Raw genomic sequence first — 25,629 nt, 5'->3', positions numbered from 1 at the left:
TAACGAAATCTAGCGCAATATGGGACCAGGGTCTCGATGGCACTGACAGCGGCTGAAGAAGTCCAGCGGGGGGGCGATTGGAAGTCTTAGAAACAGCACAAACTGAGCAAGCCAACACAAAATTCCTTATGTCACGAGCCATAACTGGCCACCAGAATCGTTGTTTGATTAGATACAAGGTACGACTCACCCCTGGATGACAGGCCAACTTGGAAGAGTGACCCCAACGGATGACGTCAGACCGTAATTCCTCTGGCACAAATAAACGACTCGGTGGGCATCCAGGCGGAGGCGTTACCCCTTCTAAGGCCATGCGGACCCTCGACTCGATCTCCCAGGTGACAGCAGAGATAAAAAGTCTGCGTGGCACGATGGTCTCAGGAGATGATGCGCGCTCAGAGTGATCAAAAATTCGAGAAAGTGCATCAGGTTTAACATTCTTGGAACCTGGTCGGTACGAGATGGAAAAATCGAAACGTCCGAAAAATAAAGCCCACCGCGCCTGCCTAGAGTTCAATCTTTTGGCGGATTGGATGTACTCCAGATTTTTATGATCGGTCCAAACGATAAAGGGAACCCCCGAACCCTCTAGCCAATGACGCCACTCTTCCAATGCAAGCTTGACGGCCAACAGCTCTCGATTACCAATATCATAATTTTGTTCAGCATTGTTGAGACGATGAGAAAAATACGCGCAGGGATGCATCTTGCCGTCCGAGGAAGAGCGCTGGGACAGGATAGCACCGACCCCCACCTCTGATGCGTCAACCTCCACCACGAACTGCCGTGATGGATCAGGGGCAATAAGAATAGGTGCTGAAACAAAGCAGCTTTTCAGACGATCAAACGCAACTTGCGCTGCATTGGACCACCTGAACGGAGTCTTGAGGGAGGTTAAGGCAGTCAGAGGTGCGGCGAGCTGGCTGAAGTTGCGAATGAAACGCCGGTAAAAATTGGCAAAACCAAGAAACCTCTGCAGGGCCTTGCAGGAATCTGGGGTTGGCCAATCTACCACAGCCTGAACTTTCTCTGGATCCATGCGCATCCCCTCGACTGACACGATATGTCCCAGAAAAGGAACAGACTGTGCATGAAAAACGCATTTCTCCGCCTTGACATAAAGCCCATTCTCTAGCAGCCTCTGAAGCACTCGCCTGACGTGTTGAACGTGTTCCTGGAGAGAATGAGAAAATATCAGTATGTCATCCAGGTAAACATAAATAAACTGATCTAGCATATCTCTCAACACGTCATTCACGAGTGCTTGGAAGACTGCAGGGGCGTTGGACAGACCGAAAGGAAGAACACAATATTCAAAGTGCCCCCTGGGGGTATTAAAGGCAGTCTTCCATTCATCGCCTTCTCGAATGCGGACCAAATGGTAAGCATTGCGGAGGTCTAATTTCGTGAAAAAGGATGCCCCCTGCAGACGTTCGAAGGCAGAAGACATCAGCGGCAAAGGATATGTATTCTTTACCGTGATAGCGTTCAGCCCTCGGTAGTCTATACAAGGACGGAGGGAGCCATCTTTCTTTTTCACAAAAAAAAACCCCGCCCCTGCTGGTGATGAAGAAGGGCGGATGATCTTGGCTGCTAGAGAATCAGAAATATATTTCTCCATGGCCTCCCTCTCTGGAACAGAGAGCGAATAAAGTTTGCCTTTAGGCGGAGACGTACCTGGCAATAACTCTATAGCACAGTCATAGGGACGATGTGGAGGCAGAGAAGCAGCTCGAGACTTACTGAACACTCTCTTCAGGTCGAGGTACTCCTTGGGCACGTTTGACAGATCCATGTGTTCTTCCTGAAAAACAGAACGAGACACAGAAGAACAGGCAGACAACAAACACGTAGCATGACAGCTCTCACTCCAAGATATTACAGATTCCTGTCTCCAGTTAATATGTGGATTGTGTATTACCAGCCAAGGATGCCCAAGGACTACTGGAGTGACAGGAGCTTCTGTTAAAAAAAAATGAATAATTTCAGAGTGGTTACCAGAGGTGATCAGTCTTATTGGACCAGTTGAATGAGTAATGGACGGAAGAGAAGAACCATTAAGAGCATGAACAGATATAGGTTGGGAGAGAGAAATCACAGGAAGTCTGAGTTTTTTTACTAAAGCAGAGTCAATAAAATTTCCCTCCGCCCCAGAGTCAATAATTGCTTGAGTACTAAAATTGCCAGATGACCACTCCAACATAACATTCAAAAGAGTAGCTGCAAGGGAAGATTTGTTCAAAGATACTCCACCCGTCAGTAAACTCTTTTCTACTGACGGGCTCTGGCTTTTACCCTCAATCGCGATGTGATCAACACCACCGCTGTGAAACACCAGGTCCTTGCTGCGGCGTCTGCGCTTTTCCTCCAGCGACAGCCTAGAGCGGCCCATCTGCATGCCTTCGGGATCCGCGAGGGGCGTGGCCTCCTGCCCCGGAACTACCGTGACAGCCGGAAAAGGTGATCTCACCAGAGCGTGCGTGCGTCGCGTGTTTCTCTCCCTGAGCTGAAGACGAGAATCCACACGAATGGCCAGATCAATGAGTTCGTCGAGGGTTTTAGGAAGATCCAGAGCGAATATTTTATCCTTTATCTGGTCTGCCAACCCATGGAGAAAGACGTCCCACTGCGCCTGCGCGTTCCATTCGCTCTCGGCCGCCAGGGTGCGGAACTCAATGGAGTAGTCAGCGACACTCCGTTGCCCCTGCTGCAACTCTGTTAGCGCCCGTGCCGCCTCTCTGCCCGCCAAACCTCGATCGAATACCTTTTTAAGCTCTGTCGAAAAGGTGTCAAATGAAGAGCAGCATGGGAGTTTCCTCTCCCACACAGCAGTTCCCCACTGCGCCGCTCTCCCGGTGAGAAGCGTGATGACAAACGCCACTTTCGATTCCTCCGTGGAAAACGAGGAAGGCTGCAGGGAAAAGTACAATGAGCACTTCGCTAAAAAGGCTCGACAAAACTCAGGCTCTCCGGAGTAGAACGCTGGAGGTGGAAGGCGAGGCTCGGAAAATCCAGCTGTTCGCTCAGGAACCGGCATAGATGGGCTAAGGTTAGCTGCAACAGGCTGCTGAAGACCGACAGCATGAAGACGTTGCAACCGTGTTGTGAGATCAGAGATCTGAGTGACCAGCGCCTGGACAGCGCAACTGATGGTGACCATCTGATCATCATGTCTGTTCATGCGTGTGGTAGCGTGTGCAACAACCTCAGCCAGACCGGAGACACTCGCTGGATCCATGTTTGATCAGTCCGTTCTGTCACGAATCAAGACAAGGAGGATCCAAATGCGAGTGTTTTAATGAACAAAGGACACACGAAAGTTCAAACAAAAGAGAGCCACTGACCACAGCGATGACATCAAACAGACAGCGGATGATACCGGGAGACAACAGTCAGGAACAAGGACAAACAAGGACAACAACGGACTGATAACCAGCACATACCACAGGAGGAATTTTATAGCCAGCCAAATGAGGTTCAGCTGGAGGATGATAAGTCAGCTGATGACATCAGCTGATCCTAGCACGCTGTCAACACAAAAGGTAAACAAACACACACCCTCACACATGACAACACACAAGGCATGATACATAACATACAGGAGGAACACACAGATCCATAAACCGTGACAGTGGCTGAAATGTGACGTACAGTGGAGTCTGTTGTTCATTGTGTAATATTTTATTTACTATATTTATATTTATACTTAAAGTACAAAACAATTAAATATGACCAAGCCCCTTTTTTATAATTTGGCTGAAAAAAATATGGAATATTGAGAGTTCATACACACATTTAAATATTCAGAAAATCACCTTTGCGTTGTTGGCAATGCATGGTATATTTATATTAAAATGTTTACGAAATGTCTTCATGGAACAGTCTTTAGGCTTTGTGATAAAATTAAAATATATAATGTTGACTCGTACAGTGTGCGTGTATGTATGTATGTGTGTGTGTGTGTGTGTGTGTGTGTGTGTGTGTGTGTGTGTGTGTGTGTGTGTATATATATATATATATATATATATATATATATATATATATATATATATACACTCTATATTCCTGTGCATATGCAGTAACTCTCTATGGTATATATAAATATGTAAATATATGTAACCTATATGTAAATATAGATTTTAGAGTGAATCACTGTGTTTATTTACAGTACATGCATTGAAACTCTTGGTGAAACTCTTAAAAGGCTCAGTTAATGTTTGTCTGCCAAAACATCTTTTTTGATGATCCACTAATGTCTTGCAACTGAATATGAAATAATTTTGAGGGAGTACAGAAGATACTTTTTTTTAAACCAACCAAAATATTTTGATAAAGGTGCTGTTTATTTATCATTTATTCATTTATTATTATTATAATTATTATTTATTGAGTTTTTTTATTTAGACTCTAGCGTTTATTTCTTCAAATCCCCAGGTCTAATCTTTTGAGCATCTTTAAAAACTGGTACCATCATCCTCACTTTGATTAAGATGATAGACCGCTTCCTTCCTTCGCTTCCTTGTGTTGGAAATTTACGTTTTTAATGCTTTTATTTATATACATTTTAATTTTTTGAAAACAGATTCATGTACACACTTTGATGTGAAAGAAAAAGTTAATGGGGATACTTCAGAGATGGGAAGCCAATAACTTTGTCCATTGTGTATCATAGAAAAAAAGAAAGAATATTAAAAAAGTAAGACTCAGTATTAGAAACCTGAGATGCTAAGCAGATAAGAAACAGTGAATGACGAGAGAAAATCTAAAGGGTAAAGAATCACATTGCCATGAGAGGTATTTGCATATCATGTGCCGTCAAAGATGTCCTTAAGAGCTTTAAGTGTCTATCTTTCTCCTGGATAACAAGTCTGCTTAGGGAAATAAAAATGACCATTGAGAAGATTTCAATTTGCAGGCAAACTTGTTCAAATCAGAAGGAGCTAGAATTACTAATACATTAATTCTTTCTGACACTATACTTTCGTTTTGATACCAGGGTCACAGCTGTACCAAAAGGATGTGAATAGAACAAAAACCTGTGCATACTGTATAACCTAGCCCATTTAAGAGTGCTATATAAAAGAGCTTTTAATGGGTCGCAATATGAGAAACTCAGTTTCCTGTTGCCTTTAAAAAAAGAAAAAGAAAAAAAATAATATTAAAGCACACTAACTTTTAAAAAAAGAAGCTTTCTCCTTACTAACATTTCCCCTGAAACTAACCTATGAAAATGTTTTATTTAGTAATCTTTAGACTGTGTGATTCCAGGGTCACATCAGAGAACTTTGTCAGATGTGTGAAACAAATTAATGACTTGTTTTGTGAACTTGATGTTGAGTTTTTGCAAAGAGACTGTTATTGAACAATAAGAAAGCACACTTTGGATCTGAATAAAACCCACAGAACTAAGTTATTGTTCTTTACATTTAACAAGTGGGCGTTTATATGCAGTAGAAGTCACTTGAGTGAAAAAGAAAAAATTTATTTGAAACCATAATTTAAAGAGGCCGTGAAGACATGAATTATCAATCAATCAATCAATCAATCGATCGGTCGGTCGGTCGATCGGTCGGTCAGTCGGTCGGTTTGAGATGTGATTGAGATTGTGTTGTCAGTCATACCTTCCGTCTGTCTTTTCAGTTTTTTTTTTTTTAAAGGCACAGCATTCGAAAATGATGACATGAAACTCAGCTGGGTAGTTGCGCTGGTTTACCAACACTATCTTGGGTCTGTGATTTCTTATTATCTTTATAAGGGTGGTACTGTTTTAAAATGATGAAACAGGTGCGTGATGTTGCCTGCTTTTGATGACACTAGTCATCTGCGCTGTTTGCGGTGCATGTTGCTCTGTGTCGGATAGCAAAAAACTAAGTAGCTCAAGATTGAGGTCTAGTGACGTTTCTTGTCAACAATGTCTGTGACTGTGATCTTTTTTACCTTATTTTTTCTTACTCTTTAAGTGCAGCTAACACTGTATGGCTGTAAATGTGCACTGCATGCGGCATCCGGAAGGGCAAGCTGCAAAATGCCTGCGGATCGTTATGCATAGTGCGTAAATATTATCGAGCAATTATCGAATTGTCATTATCGTTTTATTGAAAAATTATATATTGTGATAATTATCGATATCGAATTATCACCCAGCCCTATGGTGTAATGTCTTGGCTGTGTATATAAAAATGGCGCTTCCTTTGTTTTTATTCTCCTGCTTGTACCACAAGCTAGTGACACATCTCTGTTAACCAATAGCATTTAGCTGCGTGTCTTGTTCCGCCTTTTGATACTCTTTTGTTTTGCTTGGTACTCTTCCAAAAAGGTACCCAAAACGTAGTACAGTGCGGTTCGCTTTTAGGTACCTTTTGACAGTGGAAATGTCTATAAAACATACCGTACTGTACCGTACCACTCAGTGTAAACGAGTTATTAGGGACATAGCAAACCAAAACTCTTCAAGTGTCTTTGAGAGGCCAATTTAGAGTTTCTCAGTTCGGAACAACCTTTGGGAGGTGACCTGTCCCATTTAAAATGCACTCATTATCATAATGTATCAATAGCCTATATGTGTCAATTAAAAAAAAAATAGATCAGTGGATAGACAAACTATGAACAAAGTGAAGCTCCCCTACAGCCTTCATTCCTTTGAAGCTCTCCCTCTGTAGGGTAAACCCTTCAAAAGGGTTCAGCAAATGGGCCACACTACAGTTTAGAATGAAGTGGTGTTTTCATTCTAATTCATTATTTTCATCTCTGGAATTCATTGAGTGTAAAATCCTCTTCAGTCTCTTAAAATCTCCAAGTGTGACATTGGCAACCCAACACTAACTGATAGCTGACCTTTAATTCTTTTTAAAACAATCACTATGCATTAGTATACAGATCCAGTAGTCATACATTATTATTACTCGTCTGTACGCCTCTCACACACATTTAAAGGACCGCGACATTTTAATCTCCACCACTTTACACGCCACGCCTCTGCATGTCCCCTTCGCTGTACACAAGATGATATTTATTAAAGTTTAGATCTGTTTCATTGAGCCGAAACGGAAAAATAAACAACAAAGGAAGCCCCAGGTTAGAGAATAAGCAGCGGCTGGCGGCAGTGCAAGGCTTTGTATTGATCGCTGGCGTTTCAGCGCGTCTGAAGAACACAGAGAGGGTGTGACCGCAGGCTGAGAGAGGCTATCAGAAACACAATCTCAATCAATACTGCCGGCCTTTGTCTGACCACTGTCTTACAGAAAGGTAGAGTCTGTACAGTCATTTGTATGCCCCACAATTCATTCAGGGATCCAAACTATTTTTTTTTCCTTTCTTTGTGATTGTAGCGCAAAATAGTTTTAATATTTTATGGTTTTGTTTTATTTAATCATATCAGAATTGGCGTAAGCAGGGCAAGTAGACCTTCAAAATTGGTCATTCCATAGAAGTGGAGCCAATAATCGATTGTGGAGAACTGCTTGGCCTCCCAGTAATTCACTGGGAATCACATTGGAATCATATTGGATGATGGGTATAAAATATAAAACAATGTGAAAGATGAAGGTAAAGTTTGTCAGTGTCAAACTATGTCTATTGTAAAACTTAGTTGCAAACTAATTTTCTATTTAAACAACATTACATATAGAAAATTTGTGAGATTTAGAATAAGTTATTTTGAAAAGTTGCATTGTCTTCAACAATAGTTTTTTAAGAGTTCACGCTTAGCTGATGATTGGTTATAAAGTGTGTTTGGCATGCTGTCCTGGGAGACAGCACTGAGCTTATAAGGTCCTCGAGCACAGGGCTTCCTCCCTTTTGCAGGGTGAGAGGGGAGCTTGAGCTCATGTAGATCTTGAGAACTCTCCTGCTGTTAATGGCTGAAGATAAATAAGGGATATACTGCTGGCTAAGGGCTTATCGTTTTGGTTTAGTCAATTCACTTATGTCCCATGTCTTTGGATGATGGGAGGAAACCGGGGAACCTGGGGGAAGCCCACACAAGCTCAGCGACAACATGTAAACTCCACACTGAAATGTTGACTGGCCTGGTAAGGACCTGAACCAGTGACATTCTGCAACAGTGCTAAACATTGGGCTGTCGTGCTGCCCTATGTAGAAAAAGGGGGAGGAGTAGGGGTGGAAGGGGGGATTCTTCAAGGCAAGGATAACTGAGGTTTGAAACTTTGATTATTAACAGTGACTAAGGAATAGTCTGATTGGTAAATCATGTGTTAGCTAATGCGGGACCAGCCGTGGTCAATCAAGCATGTGATCCTCTCGGAATTAGTTTATAAATAAACTTCACAAAGAGATTAATAAATGATTTATTGTTCACCATCAGGACACACAAGATGTACTGTAGATGATATTTTAATTTCTTCAATAGGAATTAAATACATTTTTGTTAGTTTGTTTGTTTTTTAACATGAATGATGGTGCTTGATGTTATTTAAAAAAGGAGGGAAATGGTTACTGATATTGTGAATTAATGACCCATCCCGCCCACCCAACGTTCACTTTCATCTGCAACACCCTCAAAATGTAGTCATATGGCCTGTACCAGCACCACTGGATATATATGAATAGGGAAAAAAATGTAGGATGGAATTAGATGAAGTTTTTCAGGAACTCATTGTCAATACTGGCTTGCTTGGTTGGGACTTGTGGAGTTGCGCATCCATAGATTTGCTCTTCAGTGTTTGGACTTTCCGCAGTGAAATTTAAGCCACACTGAACTGGACTGGCACAGTTTCAATTTCCTACAACTTCTATGTTAAGCTGCTTTGATGCAATTTACATTGTAAAAGCGCTGTAGAAATAACGATGAATTGAATTGTATAGCTTCTCGTGACTGACAGGTGACTTGTGTTTGTAAACATGTGATGCGTTTAAATTTTGATGTCATGGTGACTTTTTTAATTATCTGCCATTAATTTAGATGAAAGCTTTTGTAAAGCTCATTCTTTAAAATGGATGAATCTACATAATTAGCGGATGGGTAAATCATAAAATGTTTTTATACATACTTTAAATATTACATTTTGTCCTATTTGGTGCATTGTTCGTCATAATTTTATTTCGGTCTCCGGAGCTGCACTTAACACCCTTGGAAATCTTTTATATATCAAAACTGCTGTTTGTACTGACATAATGACTCAAAATACATAGCAGAAGTTCATAACAACCCTGTCAGATTGTTTGAGAATTCAATTCCCTGTTTGTAATCACCCACAAATTTCTGCCTGAGTGTTTTTAGGGAATTAGCTTCAGGCTGCAGAATTCTCACTGGAATTGACTAAAATGAACTGCAGACTGCAACCATGCACTTACAGATGTCACATAACAGGAAAAAAAAAATTACAAATGTAATCTGGGTTTAAATTTAACTTGATACCATTTTACAACACAATGTCGAAACAAACAAACAAACAAATAAATAAATGAAATAAATAAATAAATAAATAAATAAATAAATAAATAAATAAATAAATAAATAAATAAATAAATAAATAAAGGCACATGGGTGAAGTAGCTGATTATCTGTTGGACATTTTTGAAAATAAATAAATAAATGAATGAATGAATGAATGAATGAATGAATGAATGAATGAATGAATGAATGAATGAATAAATAAATAAATAAATAAAGACACTTGGTTGGAGAAGTAACTGCTTATCTGTTGGACAAATAATCAAACAAACAAACAAACTAAAACAAACAAACAAACAAAAATAAAGCAATAGAATAAATAATTAAATATTATTGTATGTCAACAAAAATGTCACTATTAATTATAATTATTATGTTCTCTACTATTAAAGTATTTTTTATTTTATATTAATTTACTCACCATTTATTTATTTATGTTTTTGAGTTTTCAGTTTTGATAATTTGTCATAAAAAATCTGTCAATGAAAAAAAAATCACGATTTATTTATTTGCATACATAGTTATTTATTTAATGCTGCATTTAATCAAATTTTAATGCCACTCCTAACATAAAGTAGAAAAAAAAAACATGCACCAATTATTTAAATTTAATAAGACTATTAATGTCTTTTCAGCAAGCAAACAGAATAGGCCCGATTCTCATGTTAACTTCAAAAGCCCTTCAAAAACGCTTTTCGGATATCCAAGCAGGAGTTCAAATTAACACACTTTAAAGGCATTTAACTTTCTGTGGTGAATATCAAGAGCAGCGCATCACTATAATTCATCTTTAATTCATATAATGTGTCAAGCTTCCCTGCTGAGACGCTTCAACCGTAGCCTTCTATATAAGAGCTTCAATATTTGACCCCATCTCATAGAGCGGCGGACAGCTTTATAGCCCACAGTGAAAAAGAGAAGGCAATTGATTCATTTAAACCTGGGATGATATGATTAATCTTTGAGCGCATGGTTTTATTAGCAAAGGTATTTAATAAAGAATCTCCTCCTAATGGTGAAATGATACACTAATCACCAGAGGAACAAAAACCTTTTCCCTCTCTGCACATTTTACACCGTGGTCATAATAACATTACAAAAAAAGCATCAGATCATTTGCTTTTCATGTCTTTTTGTCTCTGTGAAGTAGAATAGCGTCAGGTCCACGTCAGTAATGGTAATACACACAGACTGGTGGAAAAAGGACAAGACAGACTAAGACTGAGATGGAAAAGACAGCATTTCTGAAGTGATTGTCCACAGGCTGATGTTTCTTTTTTCTCATCAACACAGCATCTCTCGTCTCCCACCTCAAATGGCTTTCATTCTGCCTGTCTTGATTGTGAAGAGACTGGTCCACGTTGGTTTGAACCCTGGCGGCTTTTGGCAGACGCTTCCTGACTGTCTTGATTACAGCCGTTCAGAGGAGACTTTCTGGAGGGAGAGAGGGTTTTCTTTTCAGAGCTCCGAAGACTTTCATATTTGGTAGTGGGGTATGAGTGAGAGAGATGGGATCATTAGAAATGGGTTTTGTGGAGTCATGAATTATATTGACACCCCAATCCTGTTCAGTCATTTTGATTGTCGGTGTAAGGTTGTAAAATGAGCATGTTGTGATATACAGAGGAGATCAAAATTACAAAATGTATACGATTTATTGGGAAATAAAACATGGGTCTGACAGCTAGTAGTAAAGCCCTATTTATTTGGTAGACTAAAAAGGGTCAAACACTTTTAGAATTGCAAACATCGTTTTCTGTGAGGGTACACACACCGGTGCTGACATTTACATGTGTTTGCTTTGCTTAGTAACATATTGACCACCATGTAAAGGCAGGATGTGTTGTGGCTTGGCGCAATGCGACACGTCAGGAGTGTGACCTTCTTAAGGCAATGTTTACACAACCTGGTGTAGCACAACTGTTTACACAACTGTTGTAGCCAAAAATGCTCAAGTTTGTCAAATAAAATATTTATGTGTCTTTAAAAAATACATCAAAGTCATGATGGGGGGCATGGGGTAATGGGGGGGGGGGTCACCATGTCAGACCGTAGAGAAGTAGAATTTTATTGTTGGTTTCAAATTGGATTTAGTTCATTTTCTTTTTGGCTTAGTCAATTTATTAATCATGGGTCACCACAGTGGAATGAATCACCAACTTATTAAGCATATGTTTTAAATGCGCAGCAGATGCCCTTCCAGCTGCTAACCAACACTGGGAAACACCTATAGACTCTTGCATTTACACACATACACTACGGCCAAAGTGTATGGAGGAAACCCACGTAACCACAAGGATAACATGCAAACTCCAAACAGAAATGCCAACTGACCCAGCCGGGGCTCAAACCAGAGACCTTCTTGCTGTGCAGTGATCTTGCTACGCACTGTGCCACTTTGACGTCCAGATTCAGTTCAGTTGAATACAAATATCACTTTAGCCAACTGTGTAAAGCAGTTTTTGAAGCTGAAATAACTGAAATAATAAAATGGCCTGATCATAGTCCTGAACATAACCTTATTGAAAATCTCTGGAATTAAAATTTTACTAATAGTATTGTACAGAAATCATATACATATTATTTGATAACACTGAAGAAATTAATGATAAAAAAACTGAGTAATTAACACAGGCATGTAGGGAAAACGTACATGTACAATTTTGATAACCGACAAATATGTGCTCGCAGGTACGTATTGTTGTGTTTTGTGTGTAAAAAGCCCATTGATACAGGCTGGCACTGCTGACCACTTACCACTGTATGGCCGGCTTGATCGGCGTGACTGGTTTGCTTAGTAGTTTAGATTGCTCATTATGTAAACCACTAAATTTGGGAGGCAGAGTGAAGCGGAACAGGGTTTAAGTTCAATGAATCCAATGAATGACGGTTCCTCAAACAGTAAAGCAACCCCCCCCCCCCCTCCTTCCAAAAAAAAAAACATGTGAGGTCACAGTAGAAACACGCTGCTTTTCATTCTTTTCTTTTCTAGTTTGCTTTTGAATATCTATTGGGAAGGGGGTGAGTGGGTCATCAATATCAAGTTGATAAATTATGTTACAGGTCGACCGGCTTCTCTCACAGACATGCATGAGAAAGACATTAATATTCACAGTAATGTCCACATCGGCCGCTGATTTACTAGAAATGACACATAAGAGAAAACGTGCCACAGTAATGCATTTTAGATTGCCAAAAGTGTACATATTTGTTCACAGGAACATAGTCAAGGGCACATATTCTCAATGAGCCTGGGTTGAATAAAATAGACTCAAAGTTGGAAAACATCTGCAGATTTCTGTGGGTGCAGATTTAGCATGGGCCCAGTTATATCTTATAATGTTAATTAATTATATGACTTTACTTGATGACAGACTTTGGAAAAGTATCTTAGCAGCAACGAGCACAGTCTAAAGTTGCTGAGATCTCTTGTAAAACTCTAGATTAGATGTAGGATTGTTGATGTCTTAAATTCTGTGGAGAGGACTAAAGCACTGTAAGCTTATAAGACTGCTTCTGTTTGCTTTCCATTTGTCTGAGAGAAACAACTCTGATACTGTATGAAAAAAGGCCAAGTCTATTCTTTACTGTGAGCTTTCAGCTGGAGTCAGGCAGGAGATCTTCTGTTTCCTTACAGCTGCTATGTACCCTGTCATGTCAGCTTATATCTGCCTTTATTCATTGCTTTTCTAAGTTTAATCCTAAAAATTCACAGTAGAATGATGTCGTTGTTATGTTTGTGAAATATAATATTCTGTTTTTAGTTTGAATGATAAACCTTTCAAATTAGCAGCATGATTAGACACGAACCTCCTTTACTTGAGCATATAATATGACTAAAAATCTGAAATATTGAATAAATCTTGTATAGATTTATGGATGGATATCAGAATTGGTTTGTGTATTTATAAAAGTTTGCCCAAAATTTATTCTGATTTATTTATAATTTTACATAGCCATTATGCTGTATAAACCCCATTGAAATATTATCACATTAATTAATCATTTCTATTCTTTCCAGAATGTCACAGTTACTTTACCATCCACTTGGATGAAAAACAGAACATGTTTCAATGAAATAAATAAATAAGGTTTTGGTATGTAAATAATATTGGACATTATATTTTTTGATATTTAAACCTCTCAAAATTATATTTGTATTCTTAAGTTAATTTTTAAAAATAACTTTCTAAATTAAGAAAGCTTGGCAGGTGTATTTGATGTAGTTTAATAAAAACAGATATTTAAAATAAATGTGTATACTTCTGTAATTAATCTCATCCCATCTTCATCTGCTTTTCTGGGGCTGGGTCACGGGTGCAGCAGTCCCCAGCCACTTTCTTCAGCTCCTCCCGGGGGTTCCTGAGGCGTTCCAAGGCCAGTAGAGGGACATAGTCCCTCTAGCCTGTACTGGGTCTTCCCCGAGGCCTCCTTCCAGTGGGACATACCTGGAACACCTCCCTTGGTAGGCGTCCAGGAGGCATCCGAAACAGATTACTGAGCCATCTCAGCTGACTTTCCTCGATGTGGAGGAGCAGCGAGTCTACTTTGAGTCCTCCCGGGTTACAGAGCTCCTCACCTTATCTATAAGGGTGCCCCCTGCCACCTTGCATAGAAAACTAATTTTCAGCCGCTTGTATTAGAGTTCTTGTCCTTTCAGGCATGACCCAAATTTCATGACCATAGGTGAGAGCAGGAACGTAGATTGACCAATAAATCGAGAGCTTTGCCTTTTGGCTAAGCTCCTTTTTTTCCACAATGGACCAATACATTGACCACGTAACTGCTGCTGCTGCACCAATTCACCTGTCAATTTCGCGTCCCATTCTTCCCTCACTCGTGAACAAAATCCCAAGGTACTTGACATCCTCCACCTGGGGGAAGGACTTTCCTCCAACCTGGAGATGACAAACCACCTTTTTTCCAATAATTGTAATGAATCTTTCTTGTTTTTTTGTTTTTTTTCCTGCAAAGAAAATTATTTATTTTTTTTATAATAAAACTAACATCTGCTTATAAAACAATAAAGTAAACATTATTTAAGTACATAAGATAACTATCATTATCTTGTTCTCTAAGTGCTTGTTGGACATTTTTAATTGTATTATTCAATAGTATTTTTCATTATTGTTTATCCAGTGTTATGAAAAACAAAAACTTATTAAATATTTATATTGAAGTCGTTTACAGATGTACACCCACCGGCCACTTTATTAGGTACACCTGTCCAACTGATCGTTTTTCTAATCAGCCAATCACATGGCAGCAACTGCATTTGGCATGTAGACAAGGTCAAGACGATCTGTTGCAGTTCAAATTGAACATCAGGATGGGGAAGAAAAGGGACTTAAGTGACTTTGAACGTGGCATGGTTGTTGGTGCCAGATGGGCTGGTCTGAGTATTTCAGAAACTGCTGATCTCCTGGGATTTTTAAACACAAACTTCTCTAGTGTTTACAGAGAATGGTCCGACTAAGGGAAAATATACAGTAAGTGACAGTTCTGTAGGTGCAAATGCCTTGTTGATGTCAAAGGTCAGAGGAGGATGGCCAGACTGGTTCGAGCTGATAGAAAGGCAACAGTAATGACTTGTTACAAGCAAGGTATGCAGAAGCGCATCTCTAAACATCAAACCTTGAGGCATAGAGTCTGCGAATGTATCCACACAAACATTAAATAATGACTCATAACAAACTGAAAAGACAGTGGCTGCATTTAATTCGCATTTCTGTCAACTGCAGAAAACCTTTAAAATTACTGAAAAAGTAAACTTTATCGAAACTTAAGCTTGATTTATCTTTTATAAACTATCAAATTGTTGGTGTATAGACTGTTGTGAGCCTAATTGTGCACTGTGAATAAAAGAGTTATGACAGTTATTAAAATATAGTTCTTAATGATTTTTTAAATAAGTAAATACAGTTGGTGTGTGTTCAAAATGACCACTACTACCGTGTGCACCGCAGCCGCGAGAACAGGGGATTACCAAAATTCATTTTAGGTGTAACAATGACACAGCCACTAAAGGTGCAAAGTGATGCAAAAATGGTCATTGGTTTTAAACACACACACACACACACACACACACACACACACACACACACACACACACACACACACATACTATTTGGAAACATTAAATAAAACATGTCGAGAAATATTTCCAGGTATTAAAAATCTTAAAAGTACACACATATTTCTATCAAAATCAATACCAACTCTTTATCTTTATAGCACAGTGTGTGCAAATGAGGATATGTTTAACAGCATGTATTTATGTGCACCAGAGACTCATCCTGCTGAGCCGTCAGAGAGCTTCTCTCTCTTAGATATTCAAAGTAATTCTATGAAAATGAGAACTGCAATCAATTTGGATAAAGATGCATACTTAGAATGAGACTGCATGAAATTGAGAATGATAACACACATTTCGTATGCAGTTATTCTGCAGTCTCAGTGAGCGTGTGTGTGTGTGTGTAATTGATCCAGAAAACAGAATCTTCATTTTCGAAGAGATAATTGAGAAATATGGAAAAAAAAAAATGTCTGGCAACACAAGTGATTAGGTTTATTTCATGCTTCCTCTAAACGGAAGACAACATGGCTCTTATTAAAATGGCAAATTGAAAATCCAGATTTAGAAATGCCAGGAAAGTTCTCTAAATAAAATAGAAAAAAGGTGAGAAATGACCCTCGGTATCTCTCGCACACCTGCTTCTTTACTTTTTCCCCCCAACTGCACACACAGGCTCAAACAACATGTGGTTAACCACACAAAAGATGCATGATTAAACATGAATTCTCATTAAAAGTCTTTTGATGCAGTTAATCAGTAAATGTGAGCACTTCTCAGGAGTAATTAAGGGGCGATGGAGAGCGAGGACCACAGGAGACCACAGCTGTGCTTCTCCCAAGGGAAAACCACATCAGTATTCACACTTTTCCAATAATCTTCAAGAAAACAGAAGCTGGGAGGCTAGCTGCAACCAAACACAACTCACTTTAGACTTCAAACTGAAGTTTAGGCATAAGACGTATCAAATTTTCTTCTTGTGATAATTGCTAAAGCTTTTATGATGATATACAGTATTATCATGTCATTAAGATTTGACGTATGAGTACTGTTTGCAGGGTTTCAAGGTACTCATTTGAATTGAGAACTGGATTTCAGTAGCTATAAACGGCCACTGTTTAGTGAAATCACACATTTAGGGCCCTATCATACATCTGGTGCAAGACGCAACGCAATTGCTATTTGCTACTGTCACCTCGGCACAAGGTTCATTTTAAAGCATTGCGCCACACTGTTTAAATAGCAAATGCATTTGCGATCATATGTGCGCCCATAGGTGTTCTGGTCTAAAAAAGCAGGCGTGTTTTGCCGCGTTGCTATTTTGAAAAACTGTAAATAGTCTGTTCTTTAGACCAGAACAAAGTCACCACATTCAAATTTAGATTTTCAATATTTACAAGGCTCTTAAAAATTCTTGATTCTTATTGGTCAATCGTAGCATTCAAAATTTGCACTTTACTGCTCTCTGGAGTGTTTAATTCTAATTGGTCAATTGCAGCATTCCAAGGTATTTCCAGTTATTACAAGGCTTTTCAGAATGTTTCATTCCGATTGGTCAATCACAACATTCCAAGGTACATTATTCACAGTTAGTGCAAGGCTCTTCCGAGTGCTTGATTCTGATTGGTGAATCACTACATTCCAAGGTACATTATTCCCAGTTAATACAAATCTCTTTGGAATCTTTGATTCTGAATAGTCAAATTCTAAATTTGTCAATCAAAACATTCCAAGTTACAGTACATTACTTCCAGGTATTACAAGGCTCTTTAGAATGTTCTAAATGGTCAATCACAACATTACAAGGCAATGTTTTTTAGTTAATACAAGGCTTTTTTGAATGCTTGATTCTGATTGGTCAATCACAACATTCCAAAATACATTAGTCCCAGATATTACAGGGCTCTTCAGGATACTTGAATCTGATTGGTGAATTACAACATTCCAAAGTACATTATTCCCAGTTATTACAAAGCTCTTCTGAATGTTTGATTTTTGATTGGTCAAATTCTGATTAGTCAGTCACAACATTCCAAGATACAGTACATTATTTCCAGATTTTACAAGGCTCTTTAGAATACTTGATTCTGATTGGTCAACCAGGATATTCCAGGATTCTATATTCCCTGTTATTACACAGCTCTCCGGAAAACTTGTTTTTGATTGGTCAGTCACAACATTCTAAGGTGCATTATTCCCAGTTATTACATGGCTCTATTAAATATTTATTATTGATTGGTCAATCACAACCTTCCTAGTTATGCTATTTCCATTATTGCATAGCTACTTTGAATTTTTGATTCTGGTTGGTCAATCTGAACATTCCAAGGTAATTTATTTCCAATTAACACACAGCTCTCAGAAATACTTGATTCTAATCAGTCAATTACAACATTCCAACATGCGTTATTCCCAGTTATCACACAGCTCTCCAGAATACTTATTTCTGATTTGTCAATCTCAACCTTGCTAGGTATGCTATTTAAATTATCACATAGCTCTTTGGAATACTTGATTCTGGTTGGTCAGTCTGAATAATCCAAGGTACCTTATTTCCCATTATAACACAGCTCTCTGAAATACTTGATTCTGATCAGTCAATCACACCATTCTAACGTATGTTATTCGCAGTTATCACACAGCTCTCCCGAATACTTATTTCTTATTGGTCAGTCACAACATTCCAAGATACATTATTCACAATTATTACACAGCTCTCTGGGAATACTGGATTCTAGTTGGTCGATCACTGGTCACTTACTTTTTCTGCAATATGTTTTGTTTAGTGTAAAAGCAATCATATTATTACAGCTCAAATAAATGTTTTTATTTTAATTTTTTTATATCTATTTGATGGTTACAAGTAGCCATGGAATAAACTTAAAAATGTACATCTTGGCAGTTGTTCTTGCAGAATAAAGCCCTTCAGTTTTATGGAGCCTGTTGAGAATTATTCTGTGAGAGCAATCGCCTAGATGTAAATGATCTCTTATGCCCGATTTACACAAGGCTTCATAGTCAATGCTTGTCTAAAGTTGAAGCTGACTTGATCGCGCCAGCCAATGAAGAAAGTCTGCAATCAGCTATTGTCTGAGCTGAGATATTTGCATAAAGCGATCTGATTGGCTGATGCTTCCGGCTGATGAACCCACAATTCAATTCAATAACGCTTGATGTCACCCATTCAAAGTGAATGAAGCACTGACGCCCTATATGAATGAGATGTGACTGTACATAAAAGATAAATGTCTGTGTCACCGTCTGAGATTATGTATATTAGCTTAATATATTGTCCTCTGGACACTGTGTGTGTGTGCGCGTGTGTGTGTGTGTGTGTATATATATATATATATATATATATGCAATTTTAGGCAACAGACTGTATAAAGACTGTTGCCCAAAAAAACAAACAAAAAAAACACAATAATTATTTTATTTATGAGTGGGGTTTCTGGATTGTACCACGTCACAAGCATGACCTGACTGCTCTAGATTCAAATGACATAAAGGGAAATAAGTGACAGCAACTTTTCTATATTTTTTTAATGTATAATTTTTACATATTTTTTAGAAAAGTCATCTCTTTCTAGTCTCAGAACTGTCAGTCTCTATGTGAATCCTCTCTATATAGTAGGTTATTAATGTACACACTAGACTTGATAAGTGGATGGGAAAAAAAAACAATTATTTTCCCGCTCCACCAGATGCACTGCTGTGAACAGTCCTCTGACTGCTGCCTTATATTGTCTTACAGCCCAGCATTGAAAAAAAAATAAAATAAAATCTGCCTGTCTGACACACGAGCGCCAAACTGCTCTCTATTCACTCCTCCTGGTATCTTTCACATTCCCACAGGGTTTATGATCCCGGTTCTTTTTCTACATATTTATTAGTATATTTTGAAATGCACCTTTACATTATGATTTCAAAGCAAAATCTCATTGTAGCCATCTCTGTAGATGTAGGTTGGGGGAATAAAGGGCCCCGCGTGGCCACAATGTAATTGAAAAACTCTTTCCCTGAAATCATTTCCCTCTAGCCCATGAATTATTGAAATGAATAAAGAAATAGCTCCATACCAGCCTGATATGTCTGATCTCTGATACTGGGAGAGGAAAAATCAATTTCAAGCAGATTGGTCCTATAGCCTGGTCCATTGCCAGAGACAGAATATAGAAAATGAACTGAAAGGACTCCGATTTTATGCCTTCATATTTCCCTATCCGCTGGCTACCCAACCAGACAGGTAATTTAGATCAATGAAAATCAGCTCATAGGTGCAACCATCCATGACCGTAGAGACAAATCAGAGAATACACCATCATATTTCAGCTAATAAAGACATGGGATGCACAGAAATTCACTTAAGATGGACTGACCCCCAACAAATAATAATAATAACATGATGAAAAATACAGAATGTATGCAGTGTGTTACACTCTAAAAAAAATATCTTTGTTGTTTGTTCAAACTACTTATTTAAAATTAGCTGAAACAATACAAGTCTTGACAATATATTTTAATAAAATAATATATTTAAAATGAGTTCTTTCTTTCTTTTTTATCCCAGGCTCATTGCAGATACGTACCCAGGTTTACATTTCTGGGGACAGCTAAAAATGTAACCAGAGGTATGTCTGCTCGCAGTTTTTGTTTTTATATATCCACCAGAGGGCGCAGTGTGCTTTTTGATCATAGCAAATTTCTCTCGCACGTCCTCTTCTCTCATAAATCCACCAGATGGCGCAATACACACTTCAGCCGACCAGGCCAGCTTAGCTGTCGACTGACTGATGAACCGACTGACCCACTGACACACCCAACCTTCCCCTTCTCTAAACCCAACCGATAGTGTTTTCAAAAGCAATCTAAAGAAAGAAAAGCTGTTGCAGCCACATGATTTCACTACCTTTTCAGCCTGTTGTTTATTTATTTATTTGTTTAATTATTTTTCTTATGTTTTACCTGGTTTCTGGAATCGTTCTTTGCTGGACTCGAACCCTGTGATCACGGTCACCTCCACTCCACCTCCCACGTCTACCAATGTATATGACTATTTACTGGGCAAACTGGTAACATCGAATAAGCTCTACACACAAAGATAAGGGGTCAGCTGGTACGGAGCTGGTAAAGAAACAGGAGCCATACAATGAGCCATACCCGTAGAATTCACTTTAAAGACAAAAGGCAGCCAAACATTCCTCAGGCTGCATAATTTGCACTCTGCAGAAATGCAGACAGGTACATATCCACAAAGAGCCTGTGCTGTTTTTTTTATTTATTTATTTATTTTTTTAGTGTATATGTTTCTGAAGCAAATATTAGTCTACATTCTTTTCCAACAAATGTTTGCTGTTAATTGTAATAATCCAATGGAATTTATGTTTGCATAAGGAAGATTTAAATGCAACAAGAACAGCAACAACTACATATTTTAGTTATTTTATTTTTTTGGGTGTGTAATGTTTTGTCTGCATTATTTCCGAATATGTTTGCTGTTAATTGTGATAATCCAGTGATATTTATAATTGTGCAGGGAGGTTTTAAGTAAGTTATTTCTTTAGTTTTGAAGTAGTGTACAGTACTTTAAAATGTGTTCCAGTATCAGTGTACATTTCTAAACATGTTTTTTTGCTCCTATATTTGCACAAGGAGGTTTTAGGTGAGTTATTTTTATATTTTTGGTGTAGTATATAGTGTCTCATTATCAGTCTACATTTAAAACCACAATTTTTGCTCTTAATTGCAATAATCCAGTGAGATTTATGTTTGCACAAGGTTTTAGGTCAGTTATTTCTATATTTTTGGTGTTGTGTTTAATGCTTTATAGTGTGTCAGTAATCGTCTACATTTCTAAACATGATATTTGCTTTTAATTGTAATAATCCAGTAAGATTTATATTTGCACAAGGAGTCTGACAGCAGCCAGTGCTTCACAAAGCATCTGATCTCACCAGGTAGCTTGCAGGCGGGCTTCTTCTAGTGTCTTAAAGATGTTGTCACAGTCCTTCTGGGTTTATTCTGCCTGAGATTGCTCTATTTTTCATAGACTCTAGATGATGATGAAATCAGATCTCTATGTGAAGCTCTGCATGTGCAAACGGAAATCTTACATAGATTATTAAATTGTAAAAAGCAATTTGTTACTTATAAAAGCACTGCTAAAAATTCTGGGTTCTGCACAAGTCCTTCATGCTGTCCTTATTGTTTTTTTTTTTTTTTACAAATTGAATTGAATTGAACATAAAACAACTTAAAAACAACAAGTTAACTTAACTTTAAACAAGTAAGTAAACCCATTATAACTTGAAATTGTTAAGTTGACTGGTCTTTATTTTTATAATTATGCACATTAGCAACATATTTACTCACTTTTTAAGTAAAGTCAACTAATTGCTTTAAAAGCATCACGTTTACTCACTGTAAGTAAAGTCAACTAATCACTTTTTAAGTTTAAATAACAGAAAAAAAAGTCAAGTCACTTTTATTTCTTTAGCACTTCATATAATGTAAGCTGTCAAATCCACTTTACAGAGACGGTAAGGGGAAAATAAAATAAATAAACAAATAAATAAAAGTCTTACCATGTTTCTTTATATATTATGAGGCATGTTTAGCATGCCAGGTAGATATAATGCTGGTTTAGTTGAAGTTAGATTAAAATGAACCTAGTCAGATTCTGTGCAATGTAATATACATGAGCAGCTCCACCAACCCTAGCTTACTGTAGCAAGTTAGAGGCGAAAGTGGCAAAACAATAACAAAACTCCACCAATTTATGGAGGTGGAGAATAAACTTTAGGAGAAACCAGAATGGACAATGGGTAAAGAGGCTGAGCTGTAGTTTAAAAATGCTGGTGACTTTGAGTTAAAAATAAATAAATAAATAAATAAATAAATAAATAAATAAATAAATAAATAAATAAATAAATAAATAAATTCAATGTTTGGAAATGTAGACTGATGTTTCTTACATTTTTCTTTCAACTTTTGGAAAAAAATTTGACAATAAAAAATACAACTATGTCACTGTTTACTCACCCTATTCTAGTTCCAAACCTAGTTTACTTCTCATGTTTGTTCCAAATATTTCCCAAGTTATGTTTAACAGAGTAGTTAGTTATTTCACTGTATTTCTTTAAATGTTTGTTCTTCTGGAAACAGTCTTATGTCCCAAACTATGTCTAACAGAGCAAGGAAATTGTATGATGTATGTCTGATAGTAGTTTTTTTTTTTTCTTTTGGAGAAAGTTTTTGTTTTATTTCGAATACAATAAAAGCAGTTTTTATTTTATAAAAAACATTTTAAGGTCAACATTATTAGCCCCTTTAAGCTTTTTTTTTTTTTTTTGATAGTCTACAGAACAAACCATCATTATACAATAACTTGCCTATTTACCCTAACCTGCCTAGTTAACCTAATTAACCTTGTTAAGCCTTTAAATTTCATTTAAAACTAGTATCTTGAAAAATGTATTGTAAAATACGACGTACTGTCATCATTGCAAAGATAAAAATAAATGTGTTATTAAAATTATTAGGTTTAAAAATGTGTTGAAAGAAATTTTCACTCCATTAAACAGAAATTGGGGGAAAGTATACAGGGAGCTAATATTTCTGACTTCAACTGTATATAAACACTGGAAAACAGTAAGCATCGACTTCCATGGTATTTATTTTGTGGCTGACAATGGTTACAGATTTTCTAATGCAAAAAAAAAAAAAAAAAAAAAGTGCAAAACTGCTTATTTTGTGTTAGAGAGAGAGTCATAAGTTCATACCTGCTTGAGTGAGAGTATAGTGAGTACATTTTAATCTTTTTGGTGAACTACCCCATAATTTTTATTTTTATTTTTATTACTTTTATTTGGTGTTTTTTTTTTCAGTATTGAGCATTGCTGTAATCAGAACTCTGTAAACTTTTGTGGCTAAATTCTCCCTCCGCTCATTAAAAAATAAATAAATAAATAAATAAATAAAACAAAAACGCCAGCGTCTCTCATCTCTTGAGCCTTTAATACAAGCAAGTGTAGAGCGGAGGCAGATAAAAACTAGAGAGTGAGTGATAGTACAGAGGGAAAAACTAGTGATTTGCTGTCAGGTGCTCAACTATCCGGTGGAGAAGAACTCGGAGAGTGTTTTTTTTTTTTTTTTTTTTGCTCTCCCTGTGTGTCAATTACGGTGAGCTGCTCTGCACCTGCCGGTGGAGGCCTCCGTCATGGCTCTCTCCAGCTCCGCCGTCTACTCTCAACCACCAGCCGCTCTAATTGGGAACTTTATATATGGATAAAGGGGAAATGGGGACACCTCTTCCTTCCTTACTCGGCAATTAGACAGCGCTCGGACTGCTGAGATCAAGATCCCGGAGATGTCTCTCTTTCTTACTTTTATTCTTTCCTCCAGGCTCACTGCGGATGGAGTTTCTGGAGAAGAAGCGGGTCTTGTGGATCTTGTGACATTTAGTGTAGAGCTCTTTTGGGAAGGTCAGGAAGAATGTCATAGATAAAGTGGAAAAAAGATGAGAAGTGTTGCATACGCTGCAAAAAAATAGGCTATAACGGGTATAATAATAATAAAAAGGACATTTTTGTATATTGCTTTATTGCGAAATATACAGTTGAAGATGAAATCAATATCCTTTCGGTGAAATCAGTTTAATGAAGAGATTTAATGTCGGTTTCCGCCACAGTCTAAAGATATGCGGTATAGGTGAATTAAACAAACTAAATTGGCCATAGTGTATGTTTGTGAATGAGTGTGTATGGATGTTTTCTAGTACTGGGTTGCAGCATGGAAGGGCATTCACTGTGTAAAACATATGCTGGATAAGTTGGCAGTTCATTCCGCTGTGGCAATCCCTGATGAATAGAAGGACTTTGTCGAAACAAAGAAAAAATGAATGAAATGATGACAGTACACATTATTTTAGTAGTTATTTTGCAAGATGATTGTATTCAGATTAAAGTGAAATTGAAAGGCTTGACTAGGATAATTGGTTTGACTAGGCAAGTTAGGGTAATTAGATAATTACATTTAGCCATTTAGCAGATGCAATTCGTTGGACAACAGTGGATTGTTAATGGTAATTTAAAATAAACAACTGAACTCTAATAAGCTCCATACAGTAAAACAGTTACGACTTTTGGGTTATTAATACATATTAATTCAAAATAAGCATAATACAAAGTTACTAATGCACTACATATAGTAATAAATTTAGTTTAACTAAATGTGGACGGCAGCATGGTGGCTCAGTGGTTAATACTCTTGCCTCACAGCAAGAAGGTCGTTGGTTTGACTCCGAGTTGACATTTCTGTGAGGAGTTTGTATGTTCTCCCCATGTTCATGCGGGTTTCCTCCAGGTGCACTGGTTTCCCCCTCAGTCCAAAGACATGCCGCATAGGTGAATCGAATAAAATTGTTCATAGTGTATTAGTAAATGAGAGTGTATGGGTGTTTTCCTGTACTGGGTTGCAGCTGTAAGGGTATGTACTGCATAAAACATATGCTGGAATAGTTGATGCCTGATCTCTGATCTAGTGACTAAGCTGAAGGAAAATGAATGAATGAATGAATGAATGAATGAATGAATGAATGAATGAATGAATGAATGAATGAATAAACTAAATGTGGAAATATGAGAGTTTCTGAAGAGGAAATGGGTATTGTGGATCTTGTGACATTTATAGCTCTTTTGGGAAGGTCAAGTAGAATGTCATGAATAAGGTGGAAAAATGAGAAAATGCAACTTTTGTGTTTTGTTTTTGTTTGTTTTTTAAGATGGCATAAACAAATTAGACTCACCTTTCTTCAGTTGACACTTTGTTGGCAAATGCCTATAGGTGACGCTTGTCATTTTTAAGGTGTTCAGAAAAATCTGAAAATATGAGTGATAGTAGCTCATTCAGAATGGAGGTTTTTGTAGAATGTTTTTTTGAGCTCTACAAAAAAAAAAGAAAAAAAAAGAAAAGAGTGAACAGCTTTTTTTAGATAGATTTTTGTTGAAGGTGCAGTATGTAAGTTTGACATCCAGTGGTTGAACTAGGTAATTGCATTCCTTGATCAAAACACATGCAAGCCAGGTTGCCAAATTGAGGATCAACAGGGGCGAGCCTGACTATCGAGCCTAAACACTGATTTAAG

At 37.6% G+C, this 25,629-nt stretch overlaps 1 long non-coding RNA gene across 2 annotated transcripts in view; it reads left to right on the top strand.

Moving 5' to 3' along the window:
• LOC141376859 (uncharacterized) overlaps window positions 1-22,032 on the top strand; it is a 73,616-nt gene extending 51,584 nt beyond the window's left edge. Inside the window, exons 4-5 of one of the 2 annotated variants that reach the window (XR_015504436.1) lie at window positions 20,056-20,116; window positions 20,226-22,032. This is a non-coding gene — a long non-coding RNA (uncharacterized LOC141376859). Of the gene's footprint in view, window positions 1-10,705; window positions 11,404-20,055; window positions 20,117-20,225 lie in introns of those variants that run through there. The other variant, XR_015504435.1, reaches the window with a different exon arrangement.
• The last annotated feature ends 3,597 nt before the right edge of the window (window positions 22,033-25,629 follow it).

This window comes from Danio rerio, chromosome 12 (assembly GCF_052040795.2).
Source record: "Danio rerio strain M-AB ecotype USA chromosome 12, GRCz13ab, whole genome shotgun sequence".
Classification (NCBI taxonomy): Eukaryota; Metazoa; Chordata; class Actinopteri; order Cypriniformes; family Danionidae; genus Danio; species Danio rerio.
The sequence above is the reverse complement of the archived record's forward strand: the minus strand, read 5'-3'. Positions and strand labels throughout refer to the sequence as shown.